We start from the raw sequence: 21,158 nt of genomic DNA on the forward strand, positions 1-21,158 counted from the left end.
CCATTCTGTAAAATGTGGGAACTGGAATGTGGTTGAGAAGATGGAGGGGCATTTAGCAAACTTCTAGGAAAAGTCATGTAAGTCACCTATAACTAACAACTGATAGCTTATCCACTCATGCCATATGGTGAACCTCTAGCATTTTGTGCCTGTTAGAAATGGGGTCTTTGGTTGACAGTCAGGTTACCCCCTGTCCAAGCAAGGACCCTTCCTCTAGTTAGGGTAAGTCACACACAATCCGAATTATCCTGTGCCCACCCTCTGGTAGCTTGGCACTGAGCAGTCAGGCTTAACTTAGAAGGCAATGTGTAAAGTATTTGTGCAATAAATCATACAATAACACAATATAGCACCTCAAAAATACACAACACAGTGTTTAGAAAAATATATAATATTTATCTGGATATTTGCAGGTCAAAACGATCAAAGATACAACAAGTAAATGTAGACATATCAATGAAAAGTGATATATAGGGGGTCATTCTGACCCTGGCGGTCATGGACCGCCAGGGCCAATGACTGCGGAAGCACCGCCAACAGGCTGGCGGTGCTTCCTGGCCAATTCTGACCGTGGCGGTAAAGCCGCGGTCAGAAAAGGGAAACCGGCGGTTTCCCGCCGGTTTTCCCCTGGCCATAGGAATCCTCCATGGCGGCGCCGGAAGCAGCGCCGCCATGGGGATTCCGACCCCCTTCCCGCCATCCTGTTCCTAGCGGTTCTTACCAGGATGGCGGGAACGGGTGTCGTGGGGCCCCTGGGGCCACTGGCATGGGCAGTGCAGGGGCCCCCTAACAGGGCCCCATAAAGATTTTCAGTGTCTGCTTTGCAGACACTGAAAATCGCGACGGGTGCCACTGCACCCGTCGCACCCCTTCAACTCCGCCGGCTCCATTCGGAGCCGGCTTCATTGTTGAAGGGGCTTTCCCGCTGGGCCGGCGGGCGGCCTTCTGGCGGTCGCCCGCCGGCTCAGCGGGAAAGTCAGAATGACCGCCGCGGTCATTTGACTGCGGTACGGTCTTCTGGCGGTTCCCGCCAGGCGGGCGGCTTCCGCCGCCCGCGGGAGTCGGAATGACCCCCATAGTGTCTTAAGTCTTTTTAAAGCAAACAAAGTCTCTTTTAGCACAAAGTACCTGGCTCGCGTGAAAAATCTACACAATGGGCCGCAGAGGAGGAGAAGCGTGGAAACAAAGGAGGTTTGCGTCGATTTCTCGGGCCGCACATGGTGATGCGTCATTTAGTTTCCACTCAGGGACGGCTGTGTGTCGATTTCCGGCGCTCGGTCGTGGATCCTCTTTGGGTTGCGGGTTTTTCCTACGCCCCGGGGTCTGTGCATGGAATCCTGGACTTGTGGAGTGAAGTCACAAGCGCTGCGTCATTCCGGTTTGGCGTGCAGTGAATTTCTCACCACGAGACAGGATGTGCATCATTTTTAGCAAGCTGTGTGTCAAATTTTTGCCGCACAAGGAGTCCAGTTGCAAGAGAGAAGTCTTTTTGGTCCTGAGATTTCAGGGAACAGGAGGTAAGCTCTGTCCAAGCCCTTGGAGAGCGCTTCTTCACCACAGCCAGGGAGCAGCAAGGCAGCAGGGCAACAGCAAGGGAGCAGTCCTTCACAGAAAACAGTCAGGTGAGTCCTTTGGGTAGCCAGGCAGTTCTTCTTGGCAGGTTCTGGTTACAAGACTCTTCTCCAGGAAGTGTCTGAGTTGGAAGGGGCAGAGGCCCTGTTCATATACCCAAATGTGCCTTTGAAGTGAGGAAGACTTCAAAGAGTGGCTTGGAAGTGCACCCGGTCCCCTTTCAGTTCAATCCTGTCTGCCAGGGTCCCAGTAGGGGGTGTGGCAGTCCTTTGTGTGAGAGCAGGCCCCCCACCCTCCTAGCCCGGGAAGACCCATTTAAAATGCAGATGTATGCAAGTGAGGCTGAGTATCCTGTGTTTGGGGTTTGTCTGAGTGAATGCACAAGGAGCTGTCAACTAAACCCAGCCAGATGTGGATTGTAAGGCTCAGAAAGATTTAAGTTCGGAGAAATGCTCACTTTCTAAAAGTGACATTTCTAAAATAGTAATATTAAATCCAACTTCACAAGTCAGCAGGATTTTATATCACCATTCTGTCCATACTAAATATGACCTTCCTACTCCTTCCAGATCAACAGCTACCACTCAAACAATATATGAGGACAGCCCCAATGTTAGCCTATGAAGGGAGCAGACCTCACAGCAGTGTAAAAACGAATTTGGGAGTTTTACACTACCAGGACATGTAAAGTACATAGGTACATGTCCTGCCTTTCGCCTACACAGCACCCTGCCCTATGGGTTACCTAGGGCATACCTTAGGGGTGTCTTATATGTAGAAAAAGGGGTGTTTAGGCTTGGCAAGGACTTTTAAATGCCAAGTCGAATTGACAGTGAAACTGCACACACAGGCCTTGCAATGGCAGGCCTGAGACAAGGTTAAGGGGCTACTTAAGTGGGTGGCACAACCAGTGCTGCAGGCCCACTAGTAGCATTTAATCTACAGACCCTGGGCACATATAGTGCACAGTACTAGGGACTTATAAGTAAATTAAATAGTCCAATTGGGTATGATCCAATGTTACTATGTTTAAAGGGAGAGAGCAAATGCACTTTAGCACTGGTTAGCAGTGGTAAAGTGCGCAGAGTCTAAAAACCAGCAAAAACAGTGTCCAAAAAGTGGAGGGGGCAGGCTAAATGTTAGGGGTGACCACTCTAAGGCTGTCAGGTCTAACAGTGCCCATTTGGACAGGATGGAGTCCACCCATGATATAATGCCCATTCTTGTAAAATGACACACGTTTGGCATCCTGTGCCGGCTATGTGGCATTATGGGACCTATCCCTGGGATAATGCTCTTTCTTGTATAATTTTTGTAATCCTTGGCATACTGTACATCCTCCTTACCACACTGGGTCCCCGGGATGATGCTGTATCAGGAATAATGTTTGCCATGCTGTGGGCCTCCTTGGCACTACAGAACCATCCACTCAAATAATGCCGCCCATGACATGACAGTAGACATGACTGGCATCATGGAACATTCTTGGCAAGATGGACCCCACACATGATGTACTGCTGGTCACTTTTGGCATACTTTGGCCATCCAATAAATTAAGTGGTTGGTCCTGGCATAATGGTGGCCCTGGGAGTTTGGTGTACCTTGCATACTTGTTGTGCCCTTTCCTGGTATAATGGTGACCATTTCTGGCATAATGGTGGAATTCCTGCCATAAAATAAGCTTCCTGGCTACTAATAATGATACATGAGTACGTAAGGCACAATCAGTTCATCGCTGTCACTATTACACCTAAGTACATAGTGAAAATAAAAAGCTGATGTTCTAGGACCAAACATAGACTTACTAAAATTAAACATTGATATTTTAAAACACAAATAGTGTTTTTTATAAAAACATACATTTTGGCCAGAGGGTGGGTTGAACAGGAGGTTTATGTATTCATAATCAAAACATTAAATGTAAGTACTTAATAGCAAAATGTGTACGATTTCAGAAAATGCTGAGGGAACAAAATGATTGTCTTCCCAAAATATATTTAAAGCTGATATTTGGGAGATAATTCATGCTGAATGTTTGGTCTTGTTTCCTTAGAGCTAGAGGGTACTTGCTAGTGCGAATGTTACTGCAATCTTCTGGTGGAAGAATTTCATGATCTGTATTGCTAAAAACATTTTTCACAATATGACTGCTTCGGCCTGAGATATGAGCCTTCAAGACTGGTGTGATCTCTTGTAACCTGAGCAGCCAATAAGATCTGTGTATCTCTATCGCCTATGGCCTGGTATTGTGAGACGTTTGTAGTTTTCAGCTCGGTATGTGACTGAGAAGCTACTTGGAAGGGCCAGGATGGCAAAATTAAAACAAATGGAATGTTGAAATAAAGAAGGGTGCTACATACAATTTGAAAAAATAGGTCATTTGAAGTCACTTAGAAAGGTTTGTTTGTACTGCCTATAATATCTTTGGCTTTTTAACCAATGTTTATGGAAGCTACCACAATGTATGCAAAGTTATCTTGGCAGATGGAGAGTCTGCAACAACCCTTGGGAATGGTTGGCATGTCATGAATATATTACAGTACTTCATAAGTATCCCTTCAGAAGCCATGGTTTTTTAGCCAATTTATATGTAAACAATGGTCCGAACTGCAAAAGTTGACATCACTGTTTCCAGAGTTTCTTAGTGGGACAACCCCCTTCGGCTTTCATGGAGGAAACTGGATCATTCATTTTGTGCAAGTGGCAAAGGGTATTGATGTTCCACCTCTTTCAAAGTTAATAAATCTGCTGATGGAGTTCCTCCTGGGTAGTCGGCTCTCAGATCCATAGTAAAACCAAGAGAAGCCTAGCCAGCTGTTACTGTCAACATTCCCTTAACATAAGATACATGTGTGACAAAGCTTCGCACCACCAAAGTCAAATCACCCATAATGATGTTTGATCTGCTTGAGGAAGGTCACCTTTATTCCTGGCACATAGTCCATTCCTCAAGACTCCACCCTCAGAGGTACCTTAATCTACAGACCACCAGGACCAGGACCATGCCCCGCCTTCTGCGACACCATTGCCTACACCATCAGCTCAAACGCCCTCACCTCCACAGACTACATCCTCCTCGATGATTTCAACTTTCACTTGGAAAACCTACAAGACCACAACTCTACCTCCCTCATAGACAACCTCACTAACCTCGGACTCAAACAACTGGTCACCGCACCCACCCATTCAGCAGGACACACACTTGACATGATTTTCCCATCAAGCCAACACATAGACCACACCCACACCACCGAATTCCTCTGGACTGACCACCACTGCGTCTACTTCTCCTTCACCAAACCCCCCACACACCACCATCAACAAACCACACCCTACCGCATGTGGGACAAGATCCCCACAGAACGACTAAACTCCCAACTGTCTCACAACCCCCCCACGCCAACGACCCCAACACAGGAGCACTCAACCTCTCCAAATGGATCACCACCTGCGCAGACACACTAGCCCCCCTCAAAAAACACATTGCCACCCGCAACATCAAAAACGCCCTATGGTTCACGCCCGAACTCCAAGACTCAAAGCACAAATGCCGCCAAGCAGAGAAAATATGGCGGCTAGAACCCTCCACAACCAACTTCTCCACCCTCAAAACCACCATTCGCACCTATCACCAACTCATACACACCGCCAAAAGAGATGTAACAAAGACACGCCTTGACAACAACTCTCAAAACAGCAAGGAACTCTTCACCATCACTAACGAACTTGCCAAACCCAAAGCCAGCAACATAGACCCCTCACACACACAGCCCCTATGTGACGCCCTCTCCAACCACTTCCACCACAAAATCCTGGACATCCACAACAGATTCATACCACACACACCCACCGCACACACCCCTCACTCACCCAACCCAACCCCCACTCATGACCCCCCCCACTACACTCACCACCTGGACCCCCACCACACACGAAGAAACTGAAAAAACCATAAACTCCATCCTCTCCGGATCCCCCCTCCGATCCCTTTCCACATCGCATATACAACAAAGCCAGCCCAACCATTGCCCCCATACTCTGGGACATAATCAATTCCTCTTTCGACTCTGCCACCTACCCAGACCCCTGGAAGCACGCGGATATCACTGCTCTCCTAAAAAAAACATAGCTGATCCTCTCCAACTATCGCCCCATCTCCCTCCTCCCTTTCCCCGCCAAGGTTGCAGAGAAACTAGTCAACGCCCGCCTGTCCCACTTCCTCAAAGCAAACAACACTCTTGACCCCTCACAATCCGGGTTCCGCAAGAACCACAGCACGGAAACCGCCCTCATTGCATGCACTGACGACATCAGGACCAAAGTCGACAAAGGCGAGACCGTCGCACTCATCCTCCTAGACCTCTCCGCAGCCTTTGACACCGTCTGCCACCACACACTCCGCACACGCCTCCACAACATAAAAATTCGCCACAAAGCCTTAGACTGGCTCACCTCCTTCCTCTCTGACCGGACCCAGAGAGTCCGCCTTTCACCTTTCCACTCCACCACTTCCAAGATCCCCTGCGGAGTCCTCCAAGGGTACTCCCTCAGCCCCACACTCTTCAACATCTACATGATCCCCCTAGGCCAACATCCTCCGAGCACTCGGAATCACTATCCTCTCCTACGCAGATCACACCCAACACATCATCTCCCTCACCCGCAACCCCACCACTGCCAAAACCATCCTACACACTGCTCTCCTCGACACCGCCAACTGGATAACTACTAACCACCTCAAGCTTAACTCCAACAAAACTGAGATCATCATCTTCGGCCCCAACAAAACTGCATGGGATGACTCCTGGTGGCCCACCGCCCTAGGCCCCGCATCCACCCCCGCAAACCACACAGGCAACCTCGGCATCATCCTAACCCCTCCCTCTCCATGACACAGCAAATCAATGCCCTAACCTCCTCCTGCTTCCACACACCCCGCACTCTAAAAAAATCCTTCAAATGGATTCCTCCAGAGACCAGGAAGACAGTCACCCATGCACTCATCAGCAGCAGACTAGACTACGGTAACGCCCTCTACGCCGGCACCACACTCAAACGCAAATACAAACTCCATAGAATCCAGAACACAGCCGCACGCCTCGTCCTTGGCCTCCCCCGCCATGAGCATATCTCACCACACCTCAAATCCCTTCACTGGCTCCCCATAGACAAGAGAATCACATTCAAGATCCTCATCCACGCTCACAAATCCCTCCACAACACCGGCCCAACCTACCTCAACGGAAGAGTGAACTTCCACACTCCCACACGCAACCTCCGATCAGCCGACCTCGCCCTAGCCACAGTCCCCCGCATCCAACGCACCACCACAGGAGGCAGGTCCTTCTCCTACCTCGCCCCCAAAACCTGGAACTTTCTCCCCACCAACCTTCGCAAAAACAAAGACCTCCTGCTCTTCAGAAAGAGCCTCAAGACATGGCTGTTCGAACAGTGACCCTCCCTGCCCCCCTCCCCCTCCTTCTTTGATCCCCCCCGCACCTTGAGACCCTCACGGGTGAGTAGCGCGCTCTATAAATTTGGGATTTTTTATTTTTTTGCCTGCTCAAATTAAGTGGAATTCTACTGGTGACAAAAACTGGACCAAAGCGAAGACAAGCTTGAAGTGCCTAAGATCCCATAAACCTATTAAAGGCAGTGCACCCTTTCCCTCTATCGTTTGATTTAAACATTATCCATGTGATCGATTACATATGCTGCATTTTCCCCATATCAATCCTAATTGCAGCTTGTGACTGTTATTCCTTTTTTGTTCGAGACACTGATGATGATTCAACAACAGAAAGTGTAAATGCAAATCTTTTTTGTTCTTATTCCAACCAGCAAATTTTCAACACCTCCCAACACTTTCACAGATAGCCATCATAATGAGTGAATTTCCCAGCATCAGTGCCAGCAGATTTTCCAGCAAATTCTTAATCATGCACCTCCTCGCTTCACTCGCTGACGCTCTTTTTGTGAAGATCACTAACTAAAATGGCCAAGGAATCACAATGCTCATGTTACTAGCTTAGGAAAAATCCCTATCCATTAAAGACAGTAAAAATGCTCCAACTCTCCCTATTTTTTTCTACCTTTTAGCAAAGCCCATCCATTAGCCCATTTCCCTTTGGAATCTAGAGCATTTAATTCAACTATCCGCATTTCTAAATCTCACTCATACAAAAAATTAAATCATATACAAATCCAAGATCAAATATTTAAAATAATCCTCAAAGCCTTCACTCACATAAAATACGAATTAATGTCATATTCAAACCCATGATCAAATATTTAAAATAATTGACAACGCCTATAAATATGAAATTGCTACCTAGAATCTATGACTAGCCACTACTTTACAATTGCTATGTAGCCAAAGACAGGCCATGGTTGGCTCCAGGGTTTTTTCTTACAAGTACTTGGACTCTGCTGTCATCACTGGGAGCTGTTCTACCACATGATTTGGAGGGAGACCTTTCTTCTTCCACTCCACGTGGTCACGCATCCATGGCGTTATTACCAACTCCATGGATGTTCTTAGCCCTTTCTATGTATTTATTTACTTCTGCAGAGAACAGAACCTCAACTTGCCTACTGATTGCATAAAAGTCTCCAACAGTTTATCTCTTGTTTCCTCACACCAACGATGATGACAAAAGAAAAACCATTAATATCTTATCCTAAAATGCTCATGAATTTTAGAACCACTTCAAAACAACACTGAGGGGGTCATTACGATTCTGGCAGCCTTGAGACTGCCAGGGTCGCGGTGGCAGTTGGACTGCGCCAATGTGGTGTTCTGACAGCCACATTACGGTGGTAGCGCCACGGTCGGACCACCAGCACCGCCAGTTTGACTCCAAAGGAGGGACTGGTGGTTCTGGTGGTCCTAATCTACCAGGGCAGCGCTGCCCAGGGGATTACAAGTCCCTTCTCTACCGGCGGTTACATGGCAGGTGCACCGCCATGTAACTGCTGGCAAAGATGGGGTGCAGGAGAACCCCCCCCCCCCGGTCAGCCCTGTCACGATGTTCATTGTCTGGTGCACCCTACGCACTGCAACATTGCTGCTGGCTCTATTATGACAATAATAATATGTGTCAATGTTGTGGGCTGTTTCCCACTGGGCCAGTGGGCTGAAATACCGTTTCCCCCCCTGACTGAGCGAGAAACTCTTAAGGGGGCCCCTGGGAAGGAAGCCACACAGGAGGCAACCTGACCGACGCGACTTCGGCAGTTGGCCTTTTTCATCTGCCAAAGTCGTAATCCACCCCTGAATGTCTCCAAGGGGACTTTGTTTGCCCCCTACGGATACCTCTTACCTCATACTCAGCTACCATGAGACAAATGTTCTCACCCAAAGCACAGCTAAACTCTTAGGGGCTTATTTACAAGCCCCTTTCACTGCCATAGCATTACTCTTTTGAGGCTATGACAGCACACGCAGTCCCCTACACTGTGCCTCATTTACAAACTGGAGCAATGGGACCATTGGCCAGTTTGTAAAGCCCTGTGCCACATTATATACCAACTGTATGCCAGGTAGGCATTCCCCTGTTAAAAGCAATGCAGAACTGGCGCAGTGAAATCAATGGCCTTCCTGCGCCTTCACCGCGTCAATTTTTTAGCACCTGCTCAGAGCAGGCATTAAGGTGACGCTGGACTTTTTTTTAACAGTGGACCCCCTCCACCACCACATGTTGCTGGAGTAGCGTAATTTTTTTTATGCTAGTCCAGAAATGTGTCGGTTTAGCGCCACAGATGTGTCAGAATTTCTGACGCATCTGTGGCAACGTGCGCTATGGAGCACTGTATGATAAATAGAGTACTACCATGGTGCTGTTGAAGGGCTGGCGGAAGAAAACTGACGCGTCGAATCCGATTAGCCAGTTTCTTGTAAATGAAGCCCTTAATTTTTCCTTCCTGGAATTTTTTTATTAAAACATCAAAGATTTGTTACGGAGATAAACCCAAGTGTTCATACGCTTTAGTGAACCAGCGTTCTGTGACCGCCCTAGTACTCAGAAAGCTCCAGTCCCTGGGCTGCCCTCTCTGTTTCAGCCAATGGGAGAGCTGCGCATGTAGCATTGACGCGTCACCAAATCGAACTACATGGGAAAAGAGCAAGACAGCTTCTCCTCTCAAGGCACTTTGTAGTTTCACTTTTCATTTTGCAATTAAAGAATCAAGAATCTCAGTTTTTAAATTATTCATAGTTAAAAAGCCAATTCTCGTTACAAGTGTCACAAATAACACCATTCCAAGCTGCATAGATTCAAAAACGTTTCTACATTTAACTAAAATTATTACTAACAAAAGGTCTCGATTGAGATTACCCCTGTTTACAGTCCCAGTACAAACACCTGTTTGTGTAGTGATCAACATTAAACTACAGGTGATGCAGTTCACCACACCATGTAGTTAGTGGATGCGATAAAGTTCGCCCCAGAATAGTGTCAGCAGGTTGAAGCCACTAACATTTAAAAGGGTAAAAACGTCCGGTAAAATACCTGGGGCGTGCGCCTTCAGGTGAAGATTTAACTCATAAAGCTCTGGGGCATCTGTACTCTGTCTAATTCGGGGAAATTGACATATTTTGAACTTCTGAAATTTTTTGAAGAAAGGAACAAAAACAAAAAAAGTAAAGTTAAATATATATATCGTTACCCGGATTTTGTGTGTGGACTCTAAAAATTAAGCATTGAAGACGTAGTCAGAGATATTATACAAAGGCATTCTGCAAATACAATCACAACAATCAAACTGCTAACAGTGCCATGTTTCCACTGTTCCTCTAATGAGTTTCCCTTACTTTTCTCTTCTGCAGATGACATTGGAAGGCGACAAGGTTGACGCCAAATTCTGACACACTTCTCTAACCCTCATCTTGTTAACAGGAATTCTCTGGTCCTGGATCTCATTACAACTCCCTTAACCACCAGCACATGTTGACACCCTCAGCAAGTACTTCATTCCCTCTGGCTGCCCTCTCCATGATCTGGAGCTTGCAAGCATGAAATCACAGCTGTGCGAGGGATGTAGTCATATCATGTTTACCACGTGGCAACTCTCTAAGATCACTGGAGACATGGGGCCAATGATTAAATTTAAAATGATGCCCCCATTGCAAAATCCATTACGTGGCTGGACATTACTAACCTCAGTGTCACTCGAATGTAATGATTTGATCTCCATGTTCGCCATACGATAGATACCTGTGGACCCAGACCTCAAACAACCAAGGAGAAATTAGATTCCTTTTATGAAAACATTATGGTGACAAGAACCAGTTTAGAATCAAGTTCTAGTGTCCACTTGTCTACGGTACAGTACTCTGGTGGTTGGTGGTCAACAGAATACTGGAAACATTTCAATATGAGATAAGATATTTCTCCAACCGGTCTCCAGAGTGAAAATCAGAAAAATTGAAACATTTTAGGACCAAATATGCAGATGTTGGCTGCACCACATAACCACAGCCTCTCATACAGCCTTTGAGTTTCTAAACGCAGGACTGTATTTAAGGGTTTGGATCCAGCTGTGTTGTAAAACTGTGATATCACTAGAACTGGAGGAGGCACAGAGATAGCTCAAATAGTTATGGAACCAAAGCAGCCAGGCTTAGCCGAAAGAGGACATTCCTAAGCCTTAAAGAGAAAGTCCCCGAAGTCTGCCTTTGCCTGGAAACGGACTCATAGCAGCTTCTACAAAGTCAGGGAATCATTGAGAGAATTAATGAGGGAGTTACTATATTCACAGCCCTGAAATTCCTCCTCTTTTATAAAAAAAAAAGCAGTTGTCTTTAGTTCTGATCTGCAGTTCCGAGCTGCAAGTTCACTTTAGCCCCTCAAGACAACCGCTGCGCTGCCCTCAGTCAGCTGGGCTCTGTATTTGTCCCCCTGGACAGGGGTCAGCTGCTCTCCAAGCTTTCGGGAGTACAACGTGCTCTTCCAGTGGAGGTCAGAGCTTCCTCCACATTCTCCAAGCTTGTTCCTAACCTTGGAAAAAACAACTTTCAGAGTCCTGTTCAAGGTCAGTCTGTAGAAAATCTCCAAACATCAGTCAAATACAATATACTGCCAAAGTGTGGCCGGTACTTCTGTTAAATTTGAAGCATTGGAGAAAACCTGGACCACCTGAGGTGTGTGCCCTACTGATAATCTATACCGCTATTAACCCACAGTGGGGCACATCTTCCCGAGCATTCTACCTGAGCATCCACAAAGAAGGGGGAGTGCAGATATTGTGGGATAAAGGGCGATATATATAAGGGTTAAGACTATTTGACACTACTTTGTAGATAGAGAGGATTTTGAATGTAGTGTGGCCTACGTGGGATGTTTATTTGCGTTGCAACATTATGGCAGAGGTTGCTCATATGTTTCTGCAAACATAAAGTGACAGACATCTACACATGAGATTGTGTTTACCATCATTGAGTTGAGGTTTGAGAGATCCTGTCAAGGCTCAAACAGTAATAAGAATGAAAGTGGACTTGAGGAAGGGTAAAAAAATCCATTGTCTATATATACACACACACACGATACTCAGCTTACCTTTAGGCTTATCCTCTCAGATAAAAGTTGAGTCGCTCCTTTCGAAGCGTCTGCTTGTAATACGTTTTTGGATGAACATCAATTTCCTGAAATGTAAAGCTAACAAATCAGAGAATTTGTTCTATTTCCACCAAAATTGAGATAAAAGTTCTTAATTGGCCAGCTTTGCAAGTCCAAAATCTGGCATACACATAGATTCGAATTTCAGCTTTAATTATCATTTTTTCAAAGTGTCAAAGTGTCAAAGTGTCCAAGACTTGTTTCGTTCACTTGAAAACCTTATGAGTTTTTCCCATTCCTAGAAAAGGAACACAGGGCTCCAGTGATCATCACATTAATAGACTCTTGATTAGATTACGGGAATGTCATTGTCTTAAACGCCCATAAGAACCTGATCTCCCGACTCCAATTTATCGGAATTGCAGCTGCTGCTTGCTCTGTGGTCAATATGGTTTAAAATTCGTGAAACAGATCACTCTAAAGATGATAGATGTTCACATGAACGTCCAGGTGTAACATAAATCAAACAGATTCAAACGACAAAAAAACATAGACGGTACAGATATATCTAGGCACAGTTTAAACGTTCAGAGCTGAGGCTCGAAAAACCCAGGAATTAAGTGCTATGTGGGATCCAGATGGGGGTGACCTGGTTCCCTACTGAATGCCGCAGGTACAAACTTCTGTATAAACTCCGCAGTGCCTGTGTTCCTAAGATATCATGTTGTCTTATAGCTGCCAGAAGCTTCAAATTGCTTCTCATGCTGTGCCAGCTTCGGGCTGAGAAGTGCATGCATTCCAGTACGGGTACCACAAGGAAGGAGATGCTGTGCAACTAGGGGTGTTGTATTATCTATTCGAGCCTCAGATGGTAAAGTGCCTTATCATGCTGTATGGAGGTAAAAGTTTAAGGTGTGGACGAACAATGCTACGCTACCCATGTAGACCACATGACAGGCATATACACTTACATCTAAATCACTCCCAGAAAGTAGTGTGGCACCCATCCGCAAATATGCCTTGGTGCCTGGTTAGAGGTATGGATCACTTCTAAATGTAGCTACCGTACAATATCTCAGCCCCATATTCTTACAGGAGTGATGGTGCCTCATCGGAACTCCACTTGAAGCACCTGCACAGCCCAATTCACTAGAGTCCGTGTATACTGCAATTAGCTTTTTACAGGATGAGAGAGGTGAGTCCTGCTTCGAATCCTTCAGTGATTAAGGAACATTAAAGAATCTGAAACTGACAGCCTCTGTGGAGGGATATGGGGCCTGTTAGACCTGGCAGCTTTTTGGAGTGTCTCCCCTGTGTTTTGCCTTCTGACCTCCTGGTTTTGGACTCTGTTTTTGCTAGTTTATTGTCTCTGCGAACTTTACCACTGCTAATAAGTGCTAAAGTGCAAGTGCTCCCCATAAAAATTGTACTGTGGATTGGTACATCCATAATTGGCATATTTGATTTACTAATAAGTCCCTAGTAATGTGCCCTACAGGTGCCCATGGCCTGTGAATCAAATGCTGCTAGTGGGCCTGCAGCACTGGTTGTGCCACCCACATTAGTAGCCCTGTAAACATGACTCAGACCTGCCATTGCAGTGTCTGTGTGTGCAGTTTTAAACTGTCAATTCGACTTGGCAAGTGTATCCACTTGCCAGGCCTCAATCTTCCATTTTACTACATGTAAGGCACCCCTAAGTTGGGCCCTAGGTAGCCCAAGGGGCAGGGTGCAGTGTATGTTTAAGGTAGGACACATACTAGTGTGTTTTATATGTCCTATCAGTGAAATACTGCCAAATTCGGTTTTCATTGTGCAAGGCCTATCTCTCTCATAGGTTAACACAGGGGTTGCCTTTAAATATCCTTAAAGCGCAGATTCCCTTTGAGAGTAGATACAAATATGGAGTTTAGGGTTTCTGAACTCACAATTTAAAAATACATCTTTTAGTGAAGTTGTTTTTTAAATTGTCTGTTTGAAAATACCACTTTTAGAAAGTAGGCACTTTCTTGCTTATACCATTCTGTGACTCTGCCTGGTTGTGGATTGTCTGTCTGGGTCAGTTTGACAGTTGGGCTATTTTGCACCTCTCTAGACAGTGACACAAAAGGGGGCGGGGTGTAGCCTGCATATTCTGATGAGCCATCTGAGCTATAGAGGACGGAGGAGTGGTCGTTCACACCTGAAAGGACTGTGCCTGCCCTCACACAATGCCATGTCCGACCCCCTGGTGTGCATCTGGGGCCTGGCCTGGACAAGGAAGGATCTTGCAAACACTTGAGACTTTGCTTTGAAGTTTGCCAACTTTAAAGGCAGAACTGGGTATAAGAAGAAGACCCAAAACGCCAGACTTTTAGAATCTTTTTGGAATCAAGAGGAACCTCTGCCCAGGAGAAGAGCTGAAGAGCTGAAGGAGGAGTGCTGTCCCTTTGCTGTTTTGCTTTGCTGGACTGGCCTGTAGTTGCTGCTTCTGCCTGAAAAGAGTGCAAAGGGTGAACTTTGCTGGGTGTCCTGCTTGAGAAAATTCTCCAAGGGCTTGGAGTAGAGCTTGCCTCCTGTTGGAAGTCTCAGGGACACCAAAGACTTCAGTTTCCTCGACCTGCAGAACTGGGAACTGTGTGTTTTGTGCTGTTCAAGAGGAGAAACCACTGCGATGCCGCCAACGACACCACTGGCCTGCATCGTGACCTGCCAACGCCACACAGAGTCACATTGCCCTGCTTCACACCACGCCCTTGGTCTCCCCGATGCCATCATCGGACGACTTCACTGAGCCGCTGCTCGCACCGCGACCTGTGGGCTCCGCACTCCGGCATCGCTAGCTCACATCGCAGCCTGGGCATCCCCGACGCTGCCGCTCCTGCTGACACCGGCGCCTCTGCCTGCACAGTGGCCTGAGGACACCGCTCGTGAGGTACACTAAGCACCGTCCCATCCCCGGTCCACCTGCGCCAGCACCCTCGACTCCTGTGTTGTCACCAGGCATCCTGCCTGCACCGTGGCTTGTGGACACCGCTCGTGAGAATCACGAAGCAACGACCTGTCCCGCACCGCTGGCTTGGGCCTACCGACGACAGCGATTCAGCAACTATGATGCCACTGCCTGCACTGTGATCTGTGGATACCGAACATCGCACCGCCCCGCTTCACACCACAGCCCTGGTCTCACTGACGCCGCTGGACGCCGTCACCGAGCCACTGCCTGCACCGTGACCTGTGGACACCGCACGTCGCATCGTCCCGCTTCGCACAGCAGCCTCGACGCCATCCACACCCGCGCACCGGACTTCATCAGCCTGGAGTTCGATCTGCAACGCATGTGACCTCAAGGGTCCGACGACTTCTGCACCGATTCCGGAACCGACACCGCGACGTCAGTGATGCCGCTCTCCGCGAGGATCACAATACCCTGCAAATCCAAGGTACTGTTTGCGGGTCTTCCCGACACTGTAGCTGGCCCGCAATGCCGCGGCCGGCCTGAACTGTTGGTTTTGTTGATCACGATGCCGTGATAGCCCCAGGTCGAGCTATCGACTTCAGGGAACTGTAGTTTTGAGTAAATCTTGCAGAATTCATATTTTTCTTACTGTATGTTGGATTTTTATCGTATTTGGTCTTGTTTTATATAAATGAATATTGGCTATTTTTCTAAAACTGGTCTGGTGTCCTTTTGTAGTGTTTTCACTTATTACTGTGTGTTATGTGCCAATGCTTTACACATTGCTTCTGAGATAAGCCTGACTGCTCGTGCCAAGCTACCAAGGGGGTGAGCAGGGGTTATCTGAGTGGGTATCTCCCTTATCCTGACTAGAGTGAGGGTCCCTACTTGGACAGTGTGCAAACCGACTGCCAACTCAAGATCCTATTTCTAACAGGGCCCAATTTATGAAAGGAATGCAGCAAAAAATATAAAGGTTTGCCAGACATCCTGCTATTTGGCAATTCATTGCAATGTTGGCAAAAAGAAGTGATTCAAACAGCTGAGCAAACACTGATATCAGCTGTTTGTCAAAGGGACTGTACACCCAAGCGTCTTGTGTATTCGTAGGAGAAGAACAGAAGTGTATGGATTCTGTGGCGTTCTTCTAAAGTTGTTTATCTCCTGCCTGGATTTGAGTTTCACAGTGCAGACATATGAACACAACCACATATACAAATCATCATTTAGGCATCTCCACGTGTTGACAGCTGTGAATACCATAACAACCCCTATGCTTCTGGGACTCTCAGCCGTTTCCTGGGCCCCCAGCTCTCAAATGATTGGAGATACGGGCACTTGTGCACAGTAAGGTGTTCTGCAGAAAAACAAGCAACAGGCAGGCATGCTTTCAGTTGCACAGCAGACTGTGGCATGGGCACTTTTCTTGTGTTAGACCCACAGCTCTAGGCTCTTACGCGCGCCTTTTATCTGACTGTAACATTCTCGATTTCCCACATATTGTAGGTTTTTCTGGACAAGTATTGGAGGCGGGGTCAAATGCCACATAATATTTCTTCCAGTGATGTCATCAGGAGGCGAAAGGGCGTATGCTGTCAGGTCTCTTAATGCTATGAGTTCAGTGGAATAGAGCTAATCTAACAAAGTAACCAAAACTATATATTTCGTAATCTATACAAGCACTTTAATATCACTGTGCCCAGGACAGTCATTTGGGTGGAGACATGTTTAGCAATGTCCATCCATCTCCTGCTGCTTGGACCCCTGCAGAGTGCTTCATAAAAGCCGCGATTCTAACAACTCATCCTTTTAGACTTAAAACATATTTAGCTTCAGTACTTTCAGTTTACTGATTTTTTACAGCTGTTAAAAATAAATGTTTGTAACATATTGTGTCCCTAGGTTTTCATACCACTGACCAAAATAAGCAGACAAAGGTAAGGAACACCAGTTTACGTTTATGTGAGGTCACTTCCTATAATGTCATCAGAGCAAACAATTTAACTTTTTGCTACTCCTGTGAGTTATAGAAATGACACGACTTCCTGTATCGTACAGAAATTGGCAACACTGCCCCAGCCTGGCAAGCAAAATAAGATACGGTTGATATCAAGCAAGCAACTCCCGATACACTGATAAAATACCAGTTGCCAAGAAGATCGTCACAGTGTGGAAAGATACATGCACAAGGTTAGGCGCAGATCCCCAGAGGTGTCTGTTCGGAGTAGTTATGTAAAGGAGAGAGAGGGGATGGTGAAATATCAGTGGATGCAATTAAACGCAATCAGCCTCAGCAATAAAAATTGAGATAATATTAGGCATGGCAGGGCTTATGGAAAAGAACTTCCGGGAGAACAAAAACAAACTGCTGGTAAGAGTGACAGCCTCAAAGAAGCTGACTACATTACAATAGTTGTAAACAGAAAGTTATAGCGAATTTCAACACAATATGCCATGTAGAGCAAGGAAGTGCATGCATGGCATCAAAATGGAACCCCAACTAACACCATAAATGATATCTTCTCAGACATAGAAGTGCAGCTTTATCTTGCAGCCTGGCTGTAAACGTCAGAAATTGACATGTACACATTCACAGCCAAGTATTTTCATGCCACAGCAATCCTGGCACAAGTGTTACAGCCCCACCTCCTTTCACAATCAGTGTTCATCATGTGCAAACACAACCGATTCTAATTGGAAGATACACGGCACCCACCTCAATCCACCTCTAAAAAGCACAAAGAGGAAGACTTACAGGAAAAAATACTCATTATACAAAATGATCATTAATGCCATTGAACAATATGCAAGAACAGTGCGGTTGCTAGATTAACATATGGAAAAGTTAAAAACGAGTCTAGGTTGGATGCAGACCCTGACACTCACATTTACTTCTACAGTTTGCAATCAGGATGAGCAGAAGGTGCAGATAGGTAGCCTGTAGGCAAGGAAGCTCTCCCTCAAGCTTGAATTCTGAAGAGTAGTAAATTGATGAGACCTAGCTGCTCCCAAACTCATGATCTTCTCAGGCTGAGGTCAGGCAACAAGAACACACAAGTGTCTGCAAGCGCAACTCTTATGAAGAACTCCTCCCAAACTCAGGCATAACAACCGATGATTCCCACATAGGCCACCCTACAGCACATTCATGTGCTATAGCATGAAGGAAAGGGTAGCGCACCAAAATATTGTGGATGCACTACTGTCCTGCAAATATACTGCAGTAAGAGTAGTGACTGCCAAAATACATAGCTTTACTATATTTACGGCCACTGGAATTACATATTTTTGCAGTTACTGCAGTTTCTGCATAATTTTGAATTTGCCGCATTCACCGCATAATCCATCATCTGCTGCATAACCTATAGATTTGAAAAAATGGATTCTAGCTCAAATGGATCAAAGGTTACTGAAAACGCAGTGGCGTGTTGCTGTGCAGTGACGTTCCTGCTGCTTACTGCAGAATTTGGGTGTTAAACTGGTATTAATGTGGTGAAATTGTTGCCCAGACAGTGTTACCATATGTAAAAATGGCAAAATAAATAAGTGAAACTATCACGAACGGTTTTGCATTACGCCACATAATTTGCCTTCTGCTGCTGCATAATGCAGTCTTCCTTGCCTCATAACTTGGTCCTCTCTTGTCGCGTAATTCCAGAGACCCCGACATTACATGATTCCACATGTGTACCACAAGAATATATATAGCTTCAATGTTCGTAGATGTGGGGTTCAAACAGTAAATCTTCTTTACCATAGCATACTTACCTTGACAATAATTTCGAAGTAGATATTTTGGCTGTAATCATTTTGTAGGACAATATTAGCGTGTAATGTGACATGCAATGAACAAGAGTCCTGCTACAAAGGGCCAGATAGGCCCGAGGACACTGTTTCTTATTTATCTTAGTTGTGTGAAGCGCTACCTGGAACCTTGAGATGGCTTCGCAGTTGGCTTCCACTGTCCGAGCTCTCCCTGCTTCTCCAATACCTCATCCCTCAGACTCAGCAGCCAGAACTATGCTCACTTGTTCGTTACACCCTCCTCCCTTTTTTCCAGTTCCTTTTCTTCTCTTCTCCGTGTCAACACCTCACAACAGATCGTGACCACCTTTGGCACACGCTTTGGAGCCTGCTGCCCCCCCCCCCCCCCCCCCCCCCCCCATAGCTCAGCCAATCCTGGCTTTTAGCCACCAACAACACTTTGCTTGCTGAGAATTTTAGGCCCACACTCACCATGGTAAAATGAAACTAGAAATCCGAAAATCCAAAGCGCTTTTGGCCTAAAAAACATAACACAGGCGCAAAGTGTCGCACATGAGATGAAGGCGGTTGACAGCTATGACCACGTATCGCAACATTTTCTACTGTCTCTTTTTTCCATATCTGCCCTCTCTCACCAGGGTTTCCTTCCCGCCTCTTTTTGTACATATACCAGATGTGTACTCATGTGTTGTTATACCTTCTGTCTCTTGTAGCAATACCTTCCACCCCATCCCCCCAACTATCTTCATATCTACAACTGTCTCCTGCCCTCTCTTGCAACTGGAGGTTTCTTGAAATTTGCCCTATCTTCTCGCCAACATTTCTTCTTCATCTGCTCTCTTCTCGGTACTTTTCCCCCATCGTCCTCTCTCTCTCTGGTCAGTAATTCCAACTTTCCTCTAGCTCTGGCATTTCCCAACCTGGTTTCCTTTTAGCAGAATCTGCAGAACTTGTATCTGACTGCCCCGCCCCCTCTCTGCCCTTCTGAGACTGGCAGGCTGGAGCCATTAACTTCACTTAAACATGGCTGGCCAAAGGGCACGCTGCACAGAGAAACAAACAGGAGCGTGCCGAGCGGCGGAAAGAACCCGTATGCAAATCTTTACGTTATCGCTCATTTCATGACAATATCTGCAAATGCGAGTACAAATGGTCGCGGAATGTCTGCAATCTTACCCGGTCAACAAGTCCATAGGGGCTCAGAGGCGCTGGGTCTGAGCAGCAGCTTTCCAAGTGGGCGGACGGATGCCCTCAAACCCGTGGCCTGCTGCCTGGGAGCCTGGGACATACCGGGGGCACTCTGTGGAGCCTCCGCTGAGACAGCATGTAGGTGGGGAAGGGCCTCCGGGGTGGGAGCTAGCCGGGACAGGTAAAGGTACACACAGGAGCGGCCCGGAGGAAGGAATGAATGTAGTGCTAGTCACCACACATAGTGCACGTGTCTGACGCACTCTGATTGACACTCCCACCTTCAGGCGTCCTCTGGCTTAAACAGCAGTGTTTTCCTTCTTTTCTTTGTTTTTCTTAATGCATTATTTACACTAAGTTTTATGACCCTTCTTTTCTGTGTGTTTTCATTCTTCTCTTTAATACATTATATATATTTTTTTTTGCAGAACAGAAAATGTTAGTTCAACAAAAACGTATTACATACCAAGGATTTGGGGAACAAGGACCAGTTCGGTCTGGGCACATAAAGCGTTTAGCGAAATATTGATTAATTACAAATATTAGCTGTAGAAAACATCAAATTAATTTACATATTTAAATTGACCAGGTTCTTTTTCATATTCTAATTGAAGTCCTTGAGAACACTTCATAATTCTCATAATAGATGTCATGGGTCTTTCTTATTTGCCATTTGTTAATTTCCTTAATCACTTACTCATTCTTTCTGTTTTGCTCTGTCTGTTTTTCTTATTTTTTACTAGCTCCTTATTTTATCGACACATCCTTTTTTGTACAATTCTTTAGTACGGGTTCTTTGTTTTCGTTTCTTTCCCTGTCTTCTTTCTCATTTATTTTTGCTCTCTTTTATCCACCCTCCATTTTTTCTTGCTTATTCTTTCTTTTTCGCCGTATTAATTTCGTCACTGAGAGTCTGATTCACAAGAGCCTTTGAAAAGTTGTCAAAAGGGGGCAATAGGCAAAGTCCCGTTCAGCAGGTATCGGCTCATTGGCATAATTAGTGACATCACAGGGAATGGTATCACTGGAAGTCCCATCAAAGGAGGATATTAAAATGTTCAGAATATTGATAAAATTACTAATATAGCCTCAAAATAAATTCAAAGACCTGAATATATCTGAACTGTAAACATTATCTA

At 46.0% G+C, this 21,158-nt stretch overlaps 1 protein-coding gene across 1 annotated transcript in view; it reads right to left on the reverse strand.

Moving 5' to 3' along the window:
- The window catches only part of SEMA3B (semaphorin 3B), a 268,305-nt gene extending 248,164 nt beyond the window's left edge, over nucleotides 1-20,141 (reverse strand). Inside the window, exon 1 of the mRNA XM_069206818.1 lies at nucleotides 20,008-20,141. The gene's annotated coding sequence lies outside the window, so the exon portion shown is untranslated. The remainder of the gene's footprint in view (nucleotides 1-20,007) is intronic.
- Nucleotides 20,142-21,158: the final 1,017 nt, after the last annotated feature.

Source organism: Pleurodeles waltl, chromosome 9, assembly GCF_031143425.1.
Source record: "Pleurodeles waltl isolate 20211129_DDA chromosome 9, aPleWal1.hap1.20221129, whole genome shotgun sequence".
NCBI classification, from domain to species: domain Eukaryota; kingdom Metazoa; phylum Chordata; class Amphibia; order Caudata; family Salamandridae; genus Pleurodeles; species Pleurodeles waltl.